The sequence below is a fragment of the Apus apus genome, chromosome 2, assembly GCF_020740795.1.
Source record: "Apus apus isolate bApuApu2 chromosome 2, bApuApu2.pri.cur, whole genome shotgun sequence".
Classification (NCBI taxonomy): domain Eukaryota; kingdom Metazoa; phylum Chordata; class Aves; order Apodiformes; family Apodidae; genus Apus; species Apus apus.
Window position 1 is genome coordinate 138,664,109 of NC_067283.1, and position 19,118 is coordinate 138,683,226.

Here is a 19,118-nt window from a genome sequence, read left to right on the forward strand (position 1 = left end):
GGTTGGGGGCGCGGCCGGGGCGGCCTGTCTGTCCGTCTGACCGGGGGGCGGCCTCTCTGTCCGTCTGTCCGTCTGACCGGGGGGCGCGAACGGGGTTTGCGTCGGCAGTGTCGGTGTGGGGGGAATGGCTGGGCGGAATCCTGCGCTGAGCTCCAGTCCTCCTTCCCTTGAGGCGGCTGCAGGACCCGGGTGGGTCGGGGGGCGGTGGGGCCGGGGCCGGTGAGGGTGAGGCAGGGCCCTCGGGCTGGGTGAAGGTGCTGGCGTAGCACGTTAGAAAGCGTTGAGAGGCTGTTTGCCTGGTGGGCTCAGCTTCACAGAACTTGATTTCTGAAGTGGTGAATTTCTCCTAAAAGCCGAGTCTCACGTTTTTGTGCCCAGTATGGGAACTTGATTTGTTTCAATCTGGTGAAGAGGAACTGGAGGGGGACCTGAAATGTCTGGCACCAAGTGAAATAGTTATTAAGTGTTGGTCTGTGTTGGCCGTGGTTCTGAGCTCTGAGTGGTGCAGGCGTGACAGATGAGATGCAGTAAGGAGGCCAGGAAGCTGGTGGGCAACGACACGGTGAAATCCAAGCAAGCGTGGAAATGTTGAATTTAGCAACAGAAATAGGGGACTCACTAATACTGATGATAACTTGGGCAGTTCTTGTAGCCAGAGTGAGGAAAATACCAAGTTTGCCATAATGTTAACTCACCAGAACACTGAAATATATAAAAAGTACTTTTTGCTTTTATAGTTTGTAAGTTTTCTGCTGATTGCTGTCTGGATGTGCAGTTGATTCTAGTGAGTCAATCCTCATCACATAAAGCATGACTCAAGCCTTTGTCCCAAAGAAGCTTTTCCTTCCCTGAGCAGAGGCATAAATCATTTGCTTAGTGAATCATATAACTACAGACTATGTCTATGGCAGCTACTTCAGCTGTTTGTGCTGAATAGTGAGTTAATATATTATAGATCAGTTTTAGAGATGGTTGATTTGTTTTAAATACAAATGGAAAAGAAGAAACAATGAGATAGTATCTTTATTAAGCCAGGCTGCTAGTAGTGGTCTTTCTACCTTAGCAGAAAGATGTAAAGGCTACAGGATTCAGGATGTGATAGGCTGTTTTTTAGAGGCAAGTCTTCAGAGCAACTCAATGATTACAGTGGTAGAAGGTGTTCTGTAAGGAAAAAAAAACAACTTATATAGGATGAATGAAGTCAGTTCTTCGTGGCACCCTGAGTTATTAACACTTTTATATAGATGGGGTGTATGTAGTTTTGTACATAGTAATACTCTTCCCAGAACATTGTGGAAAAGAGTCTCTTTTTATCTGCAAGACAACTTTGTATTTTTCATAGTAATTGCAAGTATTATTTGTTTTAAATGGTATTTAAATGATATCTACATATTGCTGGTGGCATACACCATCTCTAATGGTGAAACCTGCCCCCCTAGAATACTTTTTCCATAGTAACTGTGTGGGTTTCACCAGGGTCTGTTCAAACTTGCTGTTGGTTGTGCCTGCTTAAAGCAGTTTAATTACAGAGCAGCCAGTGGAAGGCAGGCTGTGGAGTTGCCAGTGGAAGGTCCTCAACAGTTCAAAAGGCTAAAGCACCCAAGGCACTGTGCAGTGCTTGATTCTGTTTGGTAAGTCGCTGTCTGCAAGAAACAGTAATGACTGAAAAGGTGTCACGAAATAGCTGGACAGAGCCGTTCGGCAGAAAGACCATTACAATAACTATGCCAAGAGGAACTGTCAGGACAACTGCTGAGGTTTATTCCCAAGGTGGGATATACTCTGCTGGGGACTGCTTTTCTGGAAAAAGAAAAGCATGTCTTAACTGCTTTAGCCATATCTTTTGGTGAAATACCTATGTCCCTCTTGGTGAAAATTGTTCTAAAGTACATTTCAACTTTCATGGCAAAACAGTCTTAGTCAGTCTTAACTAAATAACTGGAAATCTTAGCTTAATTTGAACACTTGCACAAACATCTGACTGAGGGATTACCTGAGGCATAGTAACCACTAGGCCAAATTTCATTTTTGACATAGACCAGACTTGAAGCTGAAGGGCTTTAATCTAGCGGAGCACTTCCCTTCTGGAAATAGTCCACTGTCCTTAAGATTCTTAAGTACCAATGTACTTAAGATTGCTAGGTCAGGTTATGAAATAAAAGCTGTTTGGCGAGAATTATGTAGAAAAATATCTTAAGAAAATCAACAGAAATGTATCTTGCTTGAGCTGGCTCTTTTGATTTCATAGTTCTTAAATAGTGAGGAACTTTTATCTACAGGATGCCATTTGCATAATTGGTTGTCATTTATTCTTAACACAACAGTGGGATCCAGTGTTCTTTGATTTGTTAGAATTAAATAATCACTAGGAAATCATAATACTGTTCACATTATCAAAAGCAAATGGAACCTATTAACTTCTTCCACATCCTTTGACACAGAAGATAGACTATATGATTCAAATCTTATGTAGCTTGTTTATTTTTTTCATGTTGGTATGTGTAATTCAGAAATGGTATTTTAATTTTTTTCTCTTAGCTTTGTTTGTACCTGAAAAAAAGATTTTAATTCCTGCATTCCAGAAATATTTTTACACAATTTAAAATAAAAATATTTCTAAAATAAAAAATGTGACATCTAGAAGCAGTCAGAGCTGTCAGCTATTTCTGGATAGCAATTCAGTTCCAACTAAGTATATCTCATAATGCATGAGAATCATCATAAAATAGAAGATGACGGTGTTGTTGTATAAGCAGGTTTTCCTCACTTGGAAGGATGGCCACATTGAAAAGTTGAGGGCAGCAATGCTTACTTGATTGTACTTTACCAGTGGGTGGTGTTAGGCTCTGTGCTCAACTTTTAATGTGACATTTTCTGTGGTTTTGGCGATATTTCTCTGATACAAAACCTAAGCAATTTATGGAACTCTGTTGTGTTGCAGCATTCACTGATAATTTGAATCAAGTGAATGTTTGAGTATAAGTCAGTCAGTTCTAATACTTTCTCTCTCAAACCTAGCTTTTTGTAAAACAGGTAAATTGAATACTCTTTTCCTTCATGAAGGTAATGAACAAAGGAAGCAAGGAGATAATTAATTTAATAAAGAGAGGGATTTATGTGTACATTCCACTTGTGGGGAAAAAGGATTCCCTTTTTCATAGCTTACAAATACAGAATACCCGTCAGAATAAAGGCTTAAGAGTTGACTCACTTACACATGTCTGTTGACTCACATGCTCTTAAAGGATAAATGATGAATAATAATATACTGGTACATGACAGGGTTAAAATTGTAATTTCAAGGAAACCCGTATGACCTGTGGTTTGAGCCTGTCCTTACTCTATTGCTTTGCTTTTTTTAGAGAATGCAATATATCAAAGGGATGGAGGGGGGAACCTTTTGTAAAGAAATAGTTCTTCCCACCTTTGTGGTACAATTTGGATTTTGTTCATCAGTGTAACAAGAAAAGGTAGGAGAAAGTACAGTTTGATTTGAAAATAACAATTGGATCTTCACTGTTACCAGCTTGTCCAATTCTGTGCTTTCAAGAGAGATTTGAAAGGCCTGTTAGAAGGCAGAACCAGATCTGGGAATTACAAGACCTCAGTGAGCTTAATTGGATTGCTTAGGAATAGATGACTTTGGCTCTGTGAGTATGAGATAGTGTATTTTGAATATACAAAACAAGGCAAAGGAAATTGTAAGTAAAGCTTTTTATCCCAGAGTACTGGAATCAGTGAGTAAGGGTATAATTGAATCTCAGATCTGTATTATTGGCAGTGATGGATGCGCATTGAAGCAAGCAACTTTGCTTTCCAATCCCAAGTTGTTTGCAGGAGAGAAATTTGCAGAACAAACATTGGAGTTCAAGTATACTTGAACTGGAGAGCAGAGAAACAAATAAGGTTTTTCAATATACCCATGTTCTAAAGTTATTTTTTGTAGAATCATAGAATGGTTTGAGTTGGAAGGGACCTTAAAGATCATCTGGTTCCAACCCCCCTGCTATGGGCAGGGACACCTTCCACTAGATCAGGTTGCTCCAATTAGCATTTTCAAAATAGCACTATACGTTAAGGGAGACAATAAATTATGTGTTAAGTAGCTTGAAGTTCATTAAGAAGACTTGCTCCTTTGGTTTCTTTAAAAAAAAAAAAGAAAAGAAAAAAAAAAAGAATTTCCTATTGGGAAGTATTTTAAAATATTAAATACCTAGGAGGCATTTGGATAAGCATAGCAGATTATTATAGACAAGTTTCAATATAACTGGTGTGCAACACTTTGTAGTGAATATTATAAGATTATATATGGAAAGAACTCTACATGCTGATGAAGAGCAAACAGCTCTTTTTGTATCTTCTTTCTCATTTATAGACTGTTGGATCAGTTTAGGTTCAGTTATGAAAAATTAAACATTTGTTGAATGACAGTACATGAAAGTGTGAGTTGAAGGGGACGCAGAGACTTACATCATCAGGCTTTTTAACATAATTTGAAAACCATTGGAATATGATATAAACCTGGTTCTGTCCACAAGTCTGTTATTGTTTTATGGGTTAGGTTTTTTTGTCTCAGGTATATTTTCTGACTATGACTTTACAAACTTTTTCCTCTCTTCATTGTTCAGGAAACAGCTTGAAACTGGTTTAGCCTAAGATGTTTACCTTTAAAATGTTTTAAAAATACTTTTAATACACAGAAAATTGAGAGAATGTTTGTTTCATAATAACTTTAGTGTCAGAATTTCAAACTACAAGCATTATATAGCAAGTGGGTGCATTTCTTGAAACATCATTTTTGGAGCATTTTCCAAGTAAGGGAGGGCAAAATCATTTTTTGTCACATTCATAATGTTAGGCAATGTCTGCAGAAGTTTACTAGCTTGCAATAAATCCATTTTTGTTGTGTTTTCTTCTTTTGTTATATTGCAAATGCTTGCAATATAAATTGTTGCTTTTTTATTTAGTATTTTATTAGTTTATTTAGTTATTGCATTATTTAAATCCAACTTTGATGAAACTGGTCATCTTCCTTTCAGTAATGTGGCACATTATGGATACCATATTGCTCTGTTAAGTGCTGCAGATGTGTAGCATCCACAGCCCTAAATTTGACGCCTAAATAAAGGATTTTAAAATACCTGAGCAAAAGTAGTACCCAAATTTAAACACTGTGCATGCCCTGCTTGGTCTCTAGGTTCATTTGGAACCAGTCAGCTCTGGTCCAGAGGTATACAGCTCTTAACTTAAATATTGCACAACCTTCTTAAAAGCCCTGCTAATTGGCACACAAATCGATAGGTCAATCCCACAATAAATTAATGTTCAAGTAAGCTGCCCCAAAATTTTAAGGGGAAAAAAAAAACAACAGGAAAAAGATGCATAGTGATATATGATACATGATATACATGTTCTATCTCTTTTAGGTTCAAAATCCATAGCTTTGTAATCAGGTGTTGAGCCTGGCCAAAAACAAAAATACATTAGAGAACAGTTCAGAATCAAAATCAAGCAGAATGGACCTGTATCTTCTCCGCTTCTCATTATTTTCACACCTATAATTTTTTTTCATAAACCAGCCCTCTGTGTATGCAGGCCCGGGTTGCCAAATGCCTCATTTCACCTCTCAGAAGGATGAGGTATTTGCTTGCATGGAGACAAATTTTAAAGAGAAGGGAGGCTTGGGATTGTCTGGGGAAGTGAACAAGGCAGGTGTGGCAAATAAGTTGAGAATGTTCCTCTATCCAAACCATAAATGTTGCTATGAGAAAATGGTCTGGACATTGGTTGTAGGTATCTTTGGAAGAGCTTACTACTGAAAACAGGGAACTGCTTTAAATAGATGGTTCCCTGACAGCTGCATGTTTGCCTGCCTTTATTGAAGAAATTATTTGTCATTTTTCAGAATTATTTATTAATCACTCTGCTGTCAGCCAGCCCTGTTAATTGGGGTCTAGGCTGGCTGGCTGTAGTAACATGAGGATGCGGTATCAGAGATCCCAGCCTCATACCCATTCTGCTGCCCCACTCTGTAATGGGACAGGACTGGGGCTGGCAAGCCTAATCTTGCCTGCTTGCAGCTTCACAGAAGTGAGTGGCTTGGGAAAGGGTGGTGGTGAATACTTGCAGTAGTGCTAGATGCTTGTGCTGTGGGAGTTCTTTGGGGTGTGAAGCATGGATTTAAAGGCAGTCTGAGACACCATATGAGCATGCTGTATAAATACAGGCAGGATATTTCACCTTTGGATGCCTTTATTGTGCCTATGTTTGGGAGGTCATGATAATGGTCAGTCACTATAGCAAATCCTACAAGAAAGCAGTATTCAAATGAATACATCCATGGCCTTGTGTCAAACAGATTGCATTTGTTCATGAAGGATGGAACCCTGCTATGAGGTGGAGGATACCAGCTTGTAGTCTTCATGAGCAAGGAAGCATAACCCACAGCCCACAGTGGATCGAGTACTTGGGTTTATCCAACCACCAGGAAGATCAGAGCTTTTACCCTACTAGATTATCTCACACACTTTTCTTGCCCTCCCCTCCTCCCCCCTCTCAGCATTATGTTCAGTAGGTCTTGGCTTCCTTTCCCAGCAGAGAGGTCACTGCTGGTCCAGGAATGCTGGAGACAAAGTCATGTTGTATTGTCATGTGCCACTGCTCGCAGTTACTGGCCTTGCATGTTACAGACCAAGGTCCCTGAGCACCCCCTGACAGTCATTTCCATATATACTCCCTGAACTCCTGGATCTTTTCTCCAGCTGGGATTTTTACTGCCTTCATTCCAGGCCCCTTTCTTCTCTCCAAAGCCACATGCTTTTTCAGGGAACCCGTACTTGAGGCCCCTAGCCTCCCATTTTCTCAAGTAGTCTATGTGTAGAAACACAATGCATGATCAGCCTCTTAATTGGGAGCTCTGTCTCTGTATTAATTGGAGCAGTTGGTATGTGCTGCTCTTCAGTCAGTTTTATAAAAATTTATAGTCAGACTGTACTGGTTGCCAGTAGGAAGCAGCAGTCTTCCTGCGTTCAAAAGTTCAGTTTCAGACACACAGGTATAGACTCAGTTACCACCTGCCTGCTAGTGTTTTAACTTTTTTTCCCCCCCCTACAACAGCAATGCACCAAAGATGCCTGAAAATACAAAAAGAAACCATCGCTGTTCTCAGGCTTTGTCCATGGGAAGTGGACTGAGTCACCATGCTAACTACAAGAAAAACATTCCAGTCTTACAGTGTTCCCTGTACTCATCTCAAATTAACTTCTCCAGGAGGGATAACATTTTAGGCGCATTTGTTGAGGAGGAAAATTGAAGCAGGGAGATGATAAAGACTTACTCAGAGCTAGCACAATAGATTGGTGGCAGGACCAAGGAAAGAGGAAAAGATCTGACCTCAGTCTGGTCTCTTGCAGTACTTAATTGTTGTAGGGGCCTCCAGTCAGTAATGAGTCTAAGACAGTGGAAAGCAGAATTTCTCACGGGGGCGGGGGTTGTGGTGAAGATGTTCATTTCTCTTCTTTTGTTTGAGAGCTGTCTTTGAAGGCATTGTTCTTGCACAGCTGCAGTAGCCTACATTCACTGTGATAATTGTGGGACAATATGTAGAATGGATGATTGATACATGAGATAAAGTTGTGTAAGAATATTACTAGAACATCATATGGAGATAATAAATTACGTAAAGGCAGCTCAAATAAGAACAGTTTTTGTGGGGTACAGTGTGGGAGATGGTAGAGCAGATCCAAATAGGGATAAAAATGCTAGGAGAAACAAACTAAAACATTCACTGAAACAGTAACGTAACAGAAGATGAGTTGAATTATTACAGCTAGGTAAGACAGGAAAAAATACAGTATATAGCTCATGAACAGAAAAGGAAACAAATTTTCTATGCTCATGGAGAGGTCTCTGCTCCCTGCACACTCTGCCTTCACTTTTCAGTAGCAGGACAGCGAAGTGCACTTTTTTCCTCTGCTGGGAAAGCCAGGTGTACAGGCAGAATCTGGATATTTGGGAGGCTGGGATTGAGAGACACCGCAGAGCAGTCTAGACACATCCAAAGAGGCAGGAAGATGCCACACTAAAGAGATTACAAAATGTGAGATGAGGTCAATGCATTTGAAGCAGAGCACATGTGGGTAGATAGGATGCACCTGAATGGTGTGGGAAATAGTAGTGAGCAGGCAAAGTTTATTTTGGGTTTGATTTTTTTTTTTAAATCTATTTATTTTCTCTATAAGTGTGTTACCAGCTGTGTGCTAAGGTTTTTGAGAGCCAGATAATCTTACATTTTCCAACTCTTCTCAGTATTATTCAGTTGTTCTGGATGGTGTGACAATTTGAGCTCTCAGTGAATTTAGTTTTAAGAGCATCTTGGGAGTTTTTGTAACAAGAAAGTTAAAAGATTGAAAAAGGGAAGATGCAGCCTGCAGGGAGGAGAAATTGTTATTACTAAGGGATTATCTGAAGTGAAGGTATTATCTTGTTATTAACATCCATCTACCAAGTCTACCACTTAAGGTTCTGGCTCAGAATCCACGTTCTAAATGCAGCAGTCTCAGTGAGGAAAGTGAAGGGAAGGTGACTTCCCTTTCTGCCTGTTGTATGTGTAATACAATATTGATCTACACTATTTGTATTGGTGTTTTCAGTCAACAGAGTGAGGTCTTAGATCTCAAAAATTACTCCCTCCTTGCCTAACAAGACTGGTGTTTCTGAATCTCTAGTGTCATGTCCTGTTGACTAGTCTCCTGTGGTATGATAGGAGGAGTTTGATCCAAACCTGATGAAGGCAGTGGGGAGGGTCAGTTAATTTCAGTGGCTTTTAGAAAGTCAGAAACAGATACAGGATTTGGACTAGAGCATTAATTTAACAGATTATATTATTGCCTGCGGCAGCACAGCATTTTCCCCTCTATACCAAATCCCCTGAAAATGTTTAAAGAGGTCCAGTTTTCCTTTCCCCTCTCAAAATACTGGAAACATTTCAGTTGCCTATGCTAATCTTTTACAATACTGTTACTTCAGAATTACAGGCATCATGAGCTATACACAAGCACAGATTGTTACGAAACTGTGATACATTTTAGATTGTTGAAGCAATGTTAATTCATGATGTTACGTGTTAAGTTTCATCCCACAGGGAAGGTATGTGTGGGTTTTTTGGTTTGGTTTTTCATTGGTTATTTTTTTCAAGCTGAGTTATTAGGCCCTGAAAAATGGAAGTGCTGATATAATCTGAAAGAGTATTTCCTGAAGGACCATGTTAAAGCAATATTCTAGGAGTCTAATAAGCCCCATTGTGAGACTCATGTGTCATTTTATCCCTATAGGCAAATTTGTAAAGGTTAGTGGAGGGTATTTGTCAAAGTTAAATGTTACTTAAAGTTTTATTTCCAAAATATCAAGTAGTTTGTAAATATTACTAATTGTTCTTTTCAGATTTATTTTGGTAAAAATAGCTTTGAATAGGACAGATGGGGCTGGGGGGGAGGGAGAAGTATATGAAGTGAAATTGTTCATGCACTTGCTGAATTATGAATAAATTCTGTGTGAAAACGGTTTCAAGCTGAGCCTGCACAGTTTTAATCTGAATATTAGTATGGTCTGTGTGTAAAAACTCCCTGTGCCAATAGCCAATATTCAAAAAAGTGCAGACATTTAAAATAGTGTAAGCAGGAGAATCTAGTACTTTGGTGGCTACAAGTGTATGAACTGTGTATCCTGCTGTTTGTTCTCTAAACGTGAATGATGTCTTGGAATTCCAAAATGTTCTTGTCAGTATGTATTTCAAATGGTTATACTTGTAGATGGAAAATAGGCTTCTAGTCTGATGAATTCTCCCGGTTGAACTCTGATATGGATTAATAAAGTTTTCATATAAAGTATTTGCAATACTAAGAAAAAGGCTGATGAAAGAACCCTGCCTCTTTACAGTAGCTAAAGTATTTGTGGTTATTGGCTTTTTAACATTTTTTTAAAGCACGACTGTATGAAACTGCTTACAATTGAAAATCATATTCCACTTAACTTTGGCATCAGCCTTTTAAAGGGAGAAGGGTAAGAACCTTTCTTCTTTTAAATTAGGGGAATTTAGAGTTTTCTCTGTATTTTTCATTAAGTTACTTGTAATTTTCTGGCAATGCAAAAGTGGAGTTTAGATAGCTGAATTCACAGTAAACTTGTAGACTTACAGGATCTGATTTAAAGTAGCCCTTACATAAGTTATAATTCTTCCATGTAGCTTGATAGCCAGTCACCCCAATCCACAAAACAAACACTGAAGCAAGAAAGGGAGTGCTTGTTTTCCTGAGCTTTTTAATCATAAAACTCTTCCCCAAAGATGGATCAAATCCTCTTTTTTAATTTATTCAGCATAAATGAATTAAATTGAAACCTGATTAGCTCACAGTTGGGAGAATCTCTCTGCAGTTACTTGGAACACTTGGTAGGGATTAACCCCAAATCCCAGACCCTGTTATCCTTCTGTATTGCCTTTTCTAGTGGCATCATTTGTTCACACTAAGGGACTTTAGAGCCCTTCTTTTGGAGGTTGCTGAAAGACTTAGGTGCCTTTCACCTGTGTTTTAAAATGCTGATATGTTAATATTTGTCTTAGAAGTTGTCCAGTTAGAATTTTCTGAGAATCAGTCAGTGAATCAATATTTATGAAGTTGAGTGTACGAGTTACACAAAAGTAGTAGCACATTCCTCGAAGCAGTAAAGGAATTGCCAGGATTGTAAAGTAGTAATTCCATTAGCTTGATGTCAAAGCTATGCCTGCTTCTTTTCTGCTAGAGACAAAAGCCCTTAACAAAGTGCTTGCTCATTATCGAGAAATAGCAGGATAATAGTATGCAGTTAAGTATGAAGTTTGATTCTTACATCAACTTGTTAATGATAAGCATAACATTAGCCTTTTGAGATAATGAATTTTTAAAATAATCTTTATCTGTCAAATATTTTTTAGACATTTTACAGAGAATTCTATTTTTTAAATCCGGATCATAGCCAAAAGGTGGCAGTATTCTATTCAATATTCATTTGCAAAACAGTATAAAAATGCATGTATTTATTGACGCTTTGCATCTAATATCAGATAAAGCTGGATGATTATATTGTGAAAAATTATTTAAGATTATTAAAATGACATTTTTAGAATGAAATTAGAAATTAAAGTTCTTATACCTGAAAGCTGGCAAAAAATAATCTGTTACATACATTTTAAATATTAAGTGAGTAGTGTTTCACATGATACCTGCTTTGTCACTGAATGATAACTTTGGGGTCTGGGTGTTCTTATGGAGTACTTAGGGCATCAGAGCTTTTCCTTTAAGTGTTAGCAGAGTTAACTCATTTTACCTTCAAAAAGAAAGATATTAATCTCCACATGCTTTTAATATGAGCCAAAACTTCTGCAATTTGTTTAAAACAATTTGTTTTATACACCCTAGAGATGTTGTACTATTTCTCATAAAGTGAGTATGGGGTTTTTTGTGCTGAGACAGCAGTAAGTTGAATAATTGTTGAAATATTACTTTGCTTGACTGCCAAGTTGTTTAGTCTTACCTCAATGGTTTGCCTCAGAATACTTTGAGATAAAAGTTTAAATATTAATGGCAGAGAATGCTTGCAAGTACAAATACTTTCAAGAAAATGTTTCTGTGTAATTTTTGATCCCTAGTTATGTCAGATGTAAATATGAAATTACTGTAGTTACAGAATAAGTTTCATTCCAATACAGTAAATAACTACTGTATATTGATATGAAGTACTTTTAAAAATCACTTCTGGTTACAGCACTTGAGAAATATTTAAGAATCAAAGACCTATTCCCCAAATATTGTCCAGGCTATTTTCCTGTGATTATATTTCATTCATTCATTCCAGTATTGAAAAGTATTTATAAACATTTTTTGTTGGATAGATAAAACCTGATTGAAAGAGCAGGAACTGGAAAATACAATTGACATGGTACTGCTTTTTAATATGCTTCCATACTCACCGCCAGTATAGTATAATTCACACATACCTATCTTTTGTAATGTCAAGCAAAACACAGTTGGTGGGAGCTGCAATTATTAGGCCTTGAGATTCATCACTGACTTTTCTCTCTTTTGCCACTTTACTTTTCTGGAATAGCCTACTCATTACATCTGTAAGGGGTGTTCCTTCAAAAAAGGACAGGAGACTCATTTTTGTTCAAGAATAATTTTGGTGTTCTCACATTGACAAGAAAGTGATGTGAAGTTTAATTATTTAATCAAAAGAAGCAGAGAGAATTCAGGAAACATCATGGAGGTAAGCAGGATGAAGATGTCAGACAGAGTTGGATGCCACAGATGTAACTACAAGACTCTTCTGAAGGCCAGAATGGATTGTGTTAGTTTTTCACCAATAACTCTTTTTTTTTTTTTTTTTTTTAATTTTAAATGTCCTGAAGAAGTACACGTGTGTAAATGCTGACTTTGCTAATAATCTGTTCCCTGCTGGCTTCCCATGTTTGTGATCCATCTGCTTCTAGAGTCTATTCCCAAAGAGTGCTTTAGAAAAGCTTATTTATACAGAAAGGCCTAGAAACATCCCAGAATTATTCTGGGAACAAATCCAGAGGACAGTGAAAACTCTGGGACATATTCTTCTATATGGATATTGAAAAGAACTGTTGCCAGGGCAGTCTGTTCCCAAGGTATTTAATATATCCCTGGAGGGGTGGGGGGTGCAGTCTTCTCCATGTATGCATCTCATTTTAAGGAAATTTGTCCAGGAAGCACAGCATGACTATCACAATAACTTATTTACATTACATTTCAAATACAGTGAGCACATCTAAATATCAAAGCAATGTTACCAACTTTAAACAAAATGTAATTGTCATACCTGTCATCGTGCAGATGAAGGATACTTCATGCATGTGCAGTTACATAAGAGAGTAAATGATGCTCACAGTTTTCTTCCTGGAATTAAACTGGAGGGGTTTTATGCATTCAGTAATACTTTTAACAGTAACTTGCTTGATGATATGTAAGTAGAGCTTTTAGGTTGGAGTTTTGTCTGCTAAGAGAAGGATGAGCACCCTGAACAAAACAGAACAAGCAGGGGAAGGATGTGGATGGTTTTCACATTCGTGCATGAGAGGAGGTTTGCATCTGCTGGATGCATGTGTGCTCTATACCATGTATTTACTGCTGTGGACAGCTTGTGCCTATGCACTTGTTTCTTCAACTTCTGCCTTTGCCAGCACCCTCTGTTTTGTCTTGCTGCCAAGTGTCTCAGTAGGCAGGATGGCAGAGGCTGTGCATGGACACTGCCCTTCCTGAAGGGCTCTTCTGGATCGTATGTTGCTCATGTGAGACTACACTCCTGATGAGTTATCTTTGTATCTTGCTAACACTTCAATAAAAATGTAACTGGTTTGCAAGATTTGTCTTCTGTGTCTCTCCAAGAAAAGCTTGTGATGTGCAGTAAATCAGCAGTTATTGCTGACATGTTACAGTATTAGTTTTGACCTGTGACCTGTCCATATTAATTGTGAAAATTAATGGAACGTTTACTCTCTCCCACTTGGGTTTTTTTGTGGGGGTTTTTTTGGTGATGTTTCTGTAGTAGACCTTCTAGCAGCTAGCTTCCCAACAATGTTTCCAAGCTTCAGTTTTGATCGAACATACTTGTTTTACTAAAACAAACAAACAAAAAACCAAAACCATTTAACTTACGGGCAAAATAAACCAAAAAAACTAGTTCATTACATTTTTATGCCTCTACTCAAGATTGCTTTTGAGGTAAGAAGACAGAAAAAGTTTAGGAAATTTTGTGTCTCTTAGGGATTTTGGTATTATTTAACTTGAGTATGAAATGCAAATCAGTCTACAAGGAAAATATAATTAAAACTGTCCAGCTCTCTTGGAAGTCATAGGGAGAGTTCTCAGGGACTGAAATGAAGTTGGGTATTCCAGCATCTTCTTTGAAGATACTGTTAATGATTACATTGCTAAAGAACTTCAAGACAGTGGGACTGATCCTGTGCTGGTTGTGTGCTCTGAAGTTGCTGTGAAATAATAGAAACTGTAGAGTTTTTTTCTAATGTTTATTTGTGGCACTGATGGTTACTGTGCACGCATCTTACCTGGCACTCAGAAAAAAGGCATAGCATTGGTTTTATAAGAAACTGCTGTTTGTGTTGCAGAATACTGGGAGATAGTATCTTAGATTCCATAGCACTGGTATCTCCTGCTCCCACTTTTTGACATTTCTAAACATATATTTTGAAGAATAAAATTTGGTGAATGTCATAATGCACTTAATATATATTTTTTTCTCTAGAGGCTTTGGGGACTTTGTTTTAAGGGCTGTTTTTCGTTATGTGTATGCATTATTATAGTTTTTTAACTTTCTATTTGTCAATCTACAATTTGGAACATTTTCAGGATAAATTTCTAAATTATTTCTAAACTGTAAATTCTTAATTTACAAATTGCAGTTACACTGGACAAGAGATAAACATCTTGTTCTGTTCATCACATTCTGCAGGTATGGATTGGGAGGACTTGAAGGAGGATTTTCAAACATGCAAGCTTGACGGAGCTTTGAATTGACATCCTCTTGTGGAGCCTTTTGCAGTGGGCTTCACTGGCTTTAGAGGATTTCAACTAGTGGAAACTGTGATTTGGTTAGATAGGTGGATTGTTAAAACTTAGAGCCCTCCTTTGCCTCCTGTGAGTGTAAAACCTTAGTTTAACTGCTCAGATGAATAGTTTATCCTTTCATTCAACAGCCATTACTTCATATGTAGTCATTTCTGAGATCAGGTGCAAGTCAGTTTTTAACCCTGTTCACTCAGGAGCTCTGGCTTCTGCAATCAGGCCACAGGTACCTCTGTTGTTCCCTTTGTAACACTTGTTTAATCTGCAGGCCTATTCAGGCCAGTTTAAAAGCAGGATAGAGACCCCAGAAGGGAAAATCTTCTCTAGCAGTTCAGGAACAAAGACAGCCCCTGAACCTATTTGTTCATCTGCCAGAAGATGAGAGACTTGATTTTCAGCTGGATTTCCTGGAAGCCAAATAAATCAACATTTACATGTGAGTCAGCCAGTCAGATATGTATCTAGCTGCAAGATGTAGAGCTGTATGTCTCTTGTTCACTAGAAAATAAATACAAGTAGATAAGAAAAACTTGAAGATACGGTTACACAATGTGTGTGTGTGTGTTTAGACACGGGAGGGAAGGGGCTGTTGGTGTTCCAGTTCGGCCATGAAGAGGAAGATAATACCAGCTTTTTCAAGAAATATTTGATTGCAGCTAATCAAGTACGCTACAAACCTTGAGGTCTATTTTATTAATATTGCTATCTGATGTAGCTACAGTTGAAAATATAATCACACAAGTTAAATAAATTCATCATCAAAGAATGTAGCACCTTTGGACAATTACCAGTTTTCTGGCCTGTGCTGAGTCTCACATTCATCCTAAATTTATCTGAAATTATTATAATTTCTACTTGATACAGTAGAACTTTAAAATGCTGGAAATCCTCAGGGAAAGATACAGCCTCTAAAAAGACAAGGCACTTCCATATGGTTGATGAAGCTTGACATACCTTTTTTGATCTTTCTGGCAACCAACCTATACTCAGTCTCTAACAAGACTTTCTATGTGTCAGACTTCAGGATGGCTGAAACCATCAGAAATGTAAAAGCAGAAATTAACTCATTCATGTTTCTTTTCCCATAGTGGTGAAGATCTAATGCATGACTGAGGGGAAAGGTGTGCGTAGTGCTGTTTGAAATCAAAACCCTAAGGGTCTTGTTCTTATGGGCTCAGTTCAAGATCATAGCAAAAATGGTCTTCTCTGCTCCCTTAAAAGGATGCGTATGATGCTAATGGAGCCTCTCAGAGGCATGATTAGTTACTCAGAGGAAAATGCTTGTCCTCCCATTGGCAAAATATGTGTAGGAATCACAGCTGTTACTACAAATACTGAAAATGTCTTAAATAGCTCTATACTTGGAGCTCAAAAACTGACTGGCTCTAGCTGTTGCTGTTGTAGGAGTTAAAATTTCTTTTAATCTGTGTTTTGCTCTACCCTGTCTGAGGATAACAGGATGCAGATTTTGAAACATTCAACTATGTATGTAGGTACAAAATTTAATAATATCCCCTAATGAAAATGTTTAAGCTGATATGCGTAATGCTGATATAAATAGATAGAATATCTCATTATTCATGGATAAGTCAACAAGATGACTGGCTGCCTGTCTTTATACCGAAGCTCATATGAAACAGCCCAAAGCAGATAATTTTGCAGATAATAGGGTTCCAGAGTATACAATACACCTTAGTTTGCAAACTGCAAAACACCAGTGGGCTGTCTTACAAGGTGTCTTCATATTTGCAAGCATATTACTAGTATATTCCATCTGTTCATAATTTATTGGACTCTTAAGGTTTGCTAACACAACTGTAATGAAGTACTGCTTGGGCCTCTACTAAAACTGAGGATTTGGAAGCAATGGATGATTCCACATGCTGGTTATAAATAGCAGCATGCCACCTCAGTTCACTAAAATGAAATTCACTTTTCCAGTTTTTAAACATACAGAGTTCAAATTAGCTTGGAATACAGTTCAATGTATTTATATTTCAGTTTTCACTGCTCATAGCATGGTATGTTTTTCTATTTATATGCTATAATGAGATGGAGACATTTTTAGGCTCTGGATCAAAATGCTGCTGAAACAATACGGGGTTCATCCATTTTAATGGAGCTACTCACTAAACAAGTGTGAACAAGATTGATTCCTGTTCACTTAAATCCATAAGCTCAGGTGTGGTAATTTTTATTGACAAAATATTAAACCAAGGAAAATACTTCCCGTTCTGCAGATCTTTATAACAGTGTTGCAAAAGAGGAATAACAAACTTCAGGGTGCTAATTTAGGATTAAAGTGTTCCTGATGTGTTTCAAGTCATGTAAAAAAGAATTGTCTAGTAAGTTGAGAGAAGAGAGCACACACCAAAAAAACTCCCTCCAAAAGTACTTTTTGACTATTATTTTATATTTTGAGCTAACAGCATATATATGTAAGCAGCTCTGGTACTGCTGGAAGCTATAAGTCTATGACTAAACTTTTGCAAGAATTTTTGATATTTTATGTGATTGGTCACCTTTTGCTTTTAGGTTCCTTATATAGGATTTTTCCATTGAAAGCAAACATTAAATAGAATTGCAGTGTGACAAATACAGATTTATTTCAGCAATCCCAACTGTTGATTTAGAAATCCAAAGCTCTTCATGTAAAAAAGCAGAAATATTTGCATAGGAGGCACTTGCCAGTATTTGACAAAGCCTTTCAGTGCTCAGAGCAATGCAGTAGATCTAACAGCCTGTAAAACACTGCATCTCATCTCCTAGAAGATACCAGCTCTGTAGCATCTACTGAGTCTGCCCAAAGTGGAAAAGTAGAAAGAAGCATCTTACAGATTCATTTCACCTCTAATTTTGGAAACTCTTTGTCTTTGCTTGTCACATGTTTGGAGGTGGCATATTTCTCAGTTTCAGTCCAGTTTGTATCCTAGAATAGGTTAACCTTTTCCAAAACAGCATTAATACCTGTTCTCTCCTCAGTGATTGTGGGAATGTGACTTTGAACTTAGAACAAATTGCAAAATAACTCCTACATGCTTCAAGTACAATTTATATGCAATTAATGTGCAGAAATAAAGGAGAGTGATCCTGGGTCAGGTTTCATCTTGGCCATCCTTCCTGAGTTTTAAGTTCTCTAATCACCTTAGCCATTATCAAGGTTGTTGACACTATCACCATGGGATTTTTTAGCAGAGAAAAACACCAAATGACTGAATTCCAACAAGGCTTCAGAACCTGAACATGCAAAGTAGTGGCTGGCTCTGAAACTCAATTTAATATGCCACACCATCTTAAATCTAATTTCTCTCTCTCGAGAGAGAGAGAGAGATGTTTTAGACATGGTTTTTCTGACCTTTCCATTCAGCCAGGATGAGAAACATTTTGCTCCAGGCATATTTGTGTTAAAGCAACTTTCGCTAGTCCTTCAGATCTTTCTAGACATCAATAAGAATTATGCCTTTAAACTGAAAGAACTAGTTCTTAGCAGCTTATGTTTAAAATTATTCATGGCTCAGAATGGTAAAACTTCTGTAATAAATAGTACGTTGAGTAACTTAATTCAATAAAGTGCAGAGAATGCAGGTAAAAATTATTCTAGCCATTATTGGGTAACTAGAAACGAAGACAGCATGCAGGATAGCTGGCTGAAATTACAGCTTTCCATTCACTTTGCAAGTAAAATTGCCTCATTTTCCCCTTTCTTTTAATCTACATTGCATTTTACATTGTGTCATTCTGAGGAGTCATCATTATTTTTTCCAGTTATTCTGTTGTTATCCCTGTGTCCTCTGTGGCCTGGGGATGCAGATCTTAATTCTTTTGAAAGTTCCTGGTGTCAGTACAAATGTGCAGGATTGTGAACAGAATGAGAAAAACCTGAATGATGCTGTGACTTTTCCCTAAGGGAAAAGATGGCCAACTCAAGCAGTTCTCTCAGTTTTTAGGCTGCAAGTCCCACAAAACAGTTAGCCAGACTTACATAGCAAAACTTTGAAACATTGGTGAATTTTCACTGGCTGCACTGGAAAAAGAAACTATTTTAATGGTCCTGTAGGCAACATGGATGGGAAGGTTAATTGCAATACACTATAACTGAGTCTCTGTACCCCGTACATTTTTCTTTACATGAGTATTTAAACATTGTTGTAAGAAGTCTGGCATGGTTCACAAGCAGGATTCCTTCTGTCGTCCACTCATCACTTGCTTGCTCTTATGAGGTGCTGCCAGGAGAGAAGAAATTACTTGAAGTCTGTACAAAAGCACATTGGCCCTGGCACCTGGCCCACACAGGCAGACGTGGGAGAAGTACTTCTGTACAGGGTGATGGAGTTGCTTGGGTAGAGCTCCTTCAGCTTCTGCTCAGTTCTGTGTTTTCATGCAGCTTTCTGTAAAGCTTTGAAATCAACTTGGAGTTGAGACCTCACTGAACTCAGAAGGATACGGCTTCAGGAACTCATGAATCATCTTTTTTAA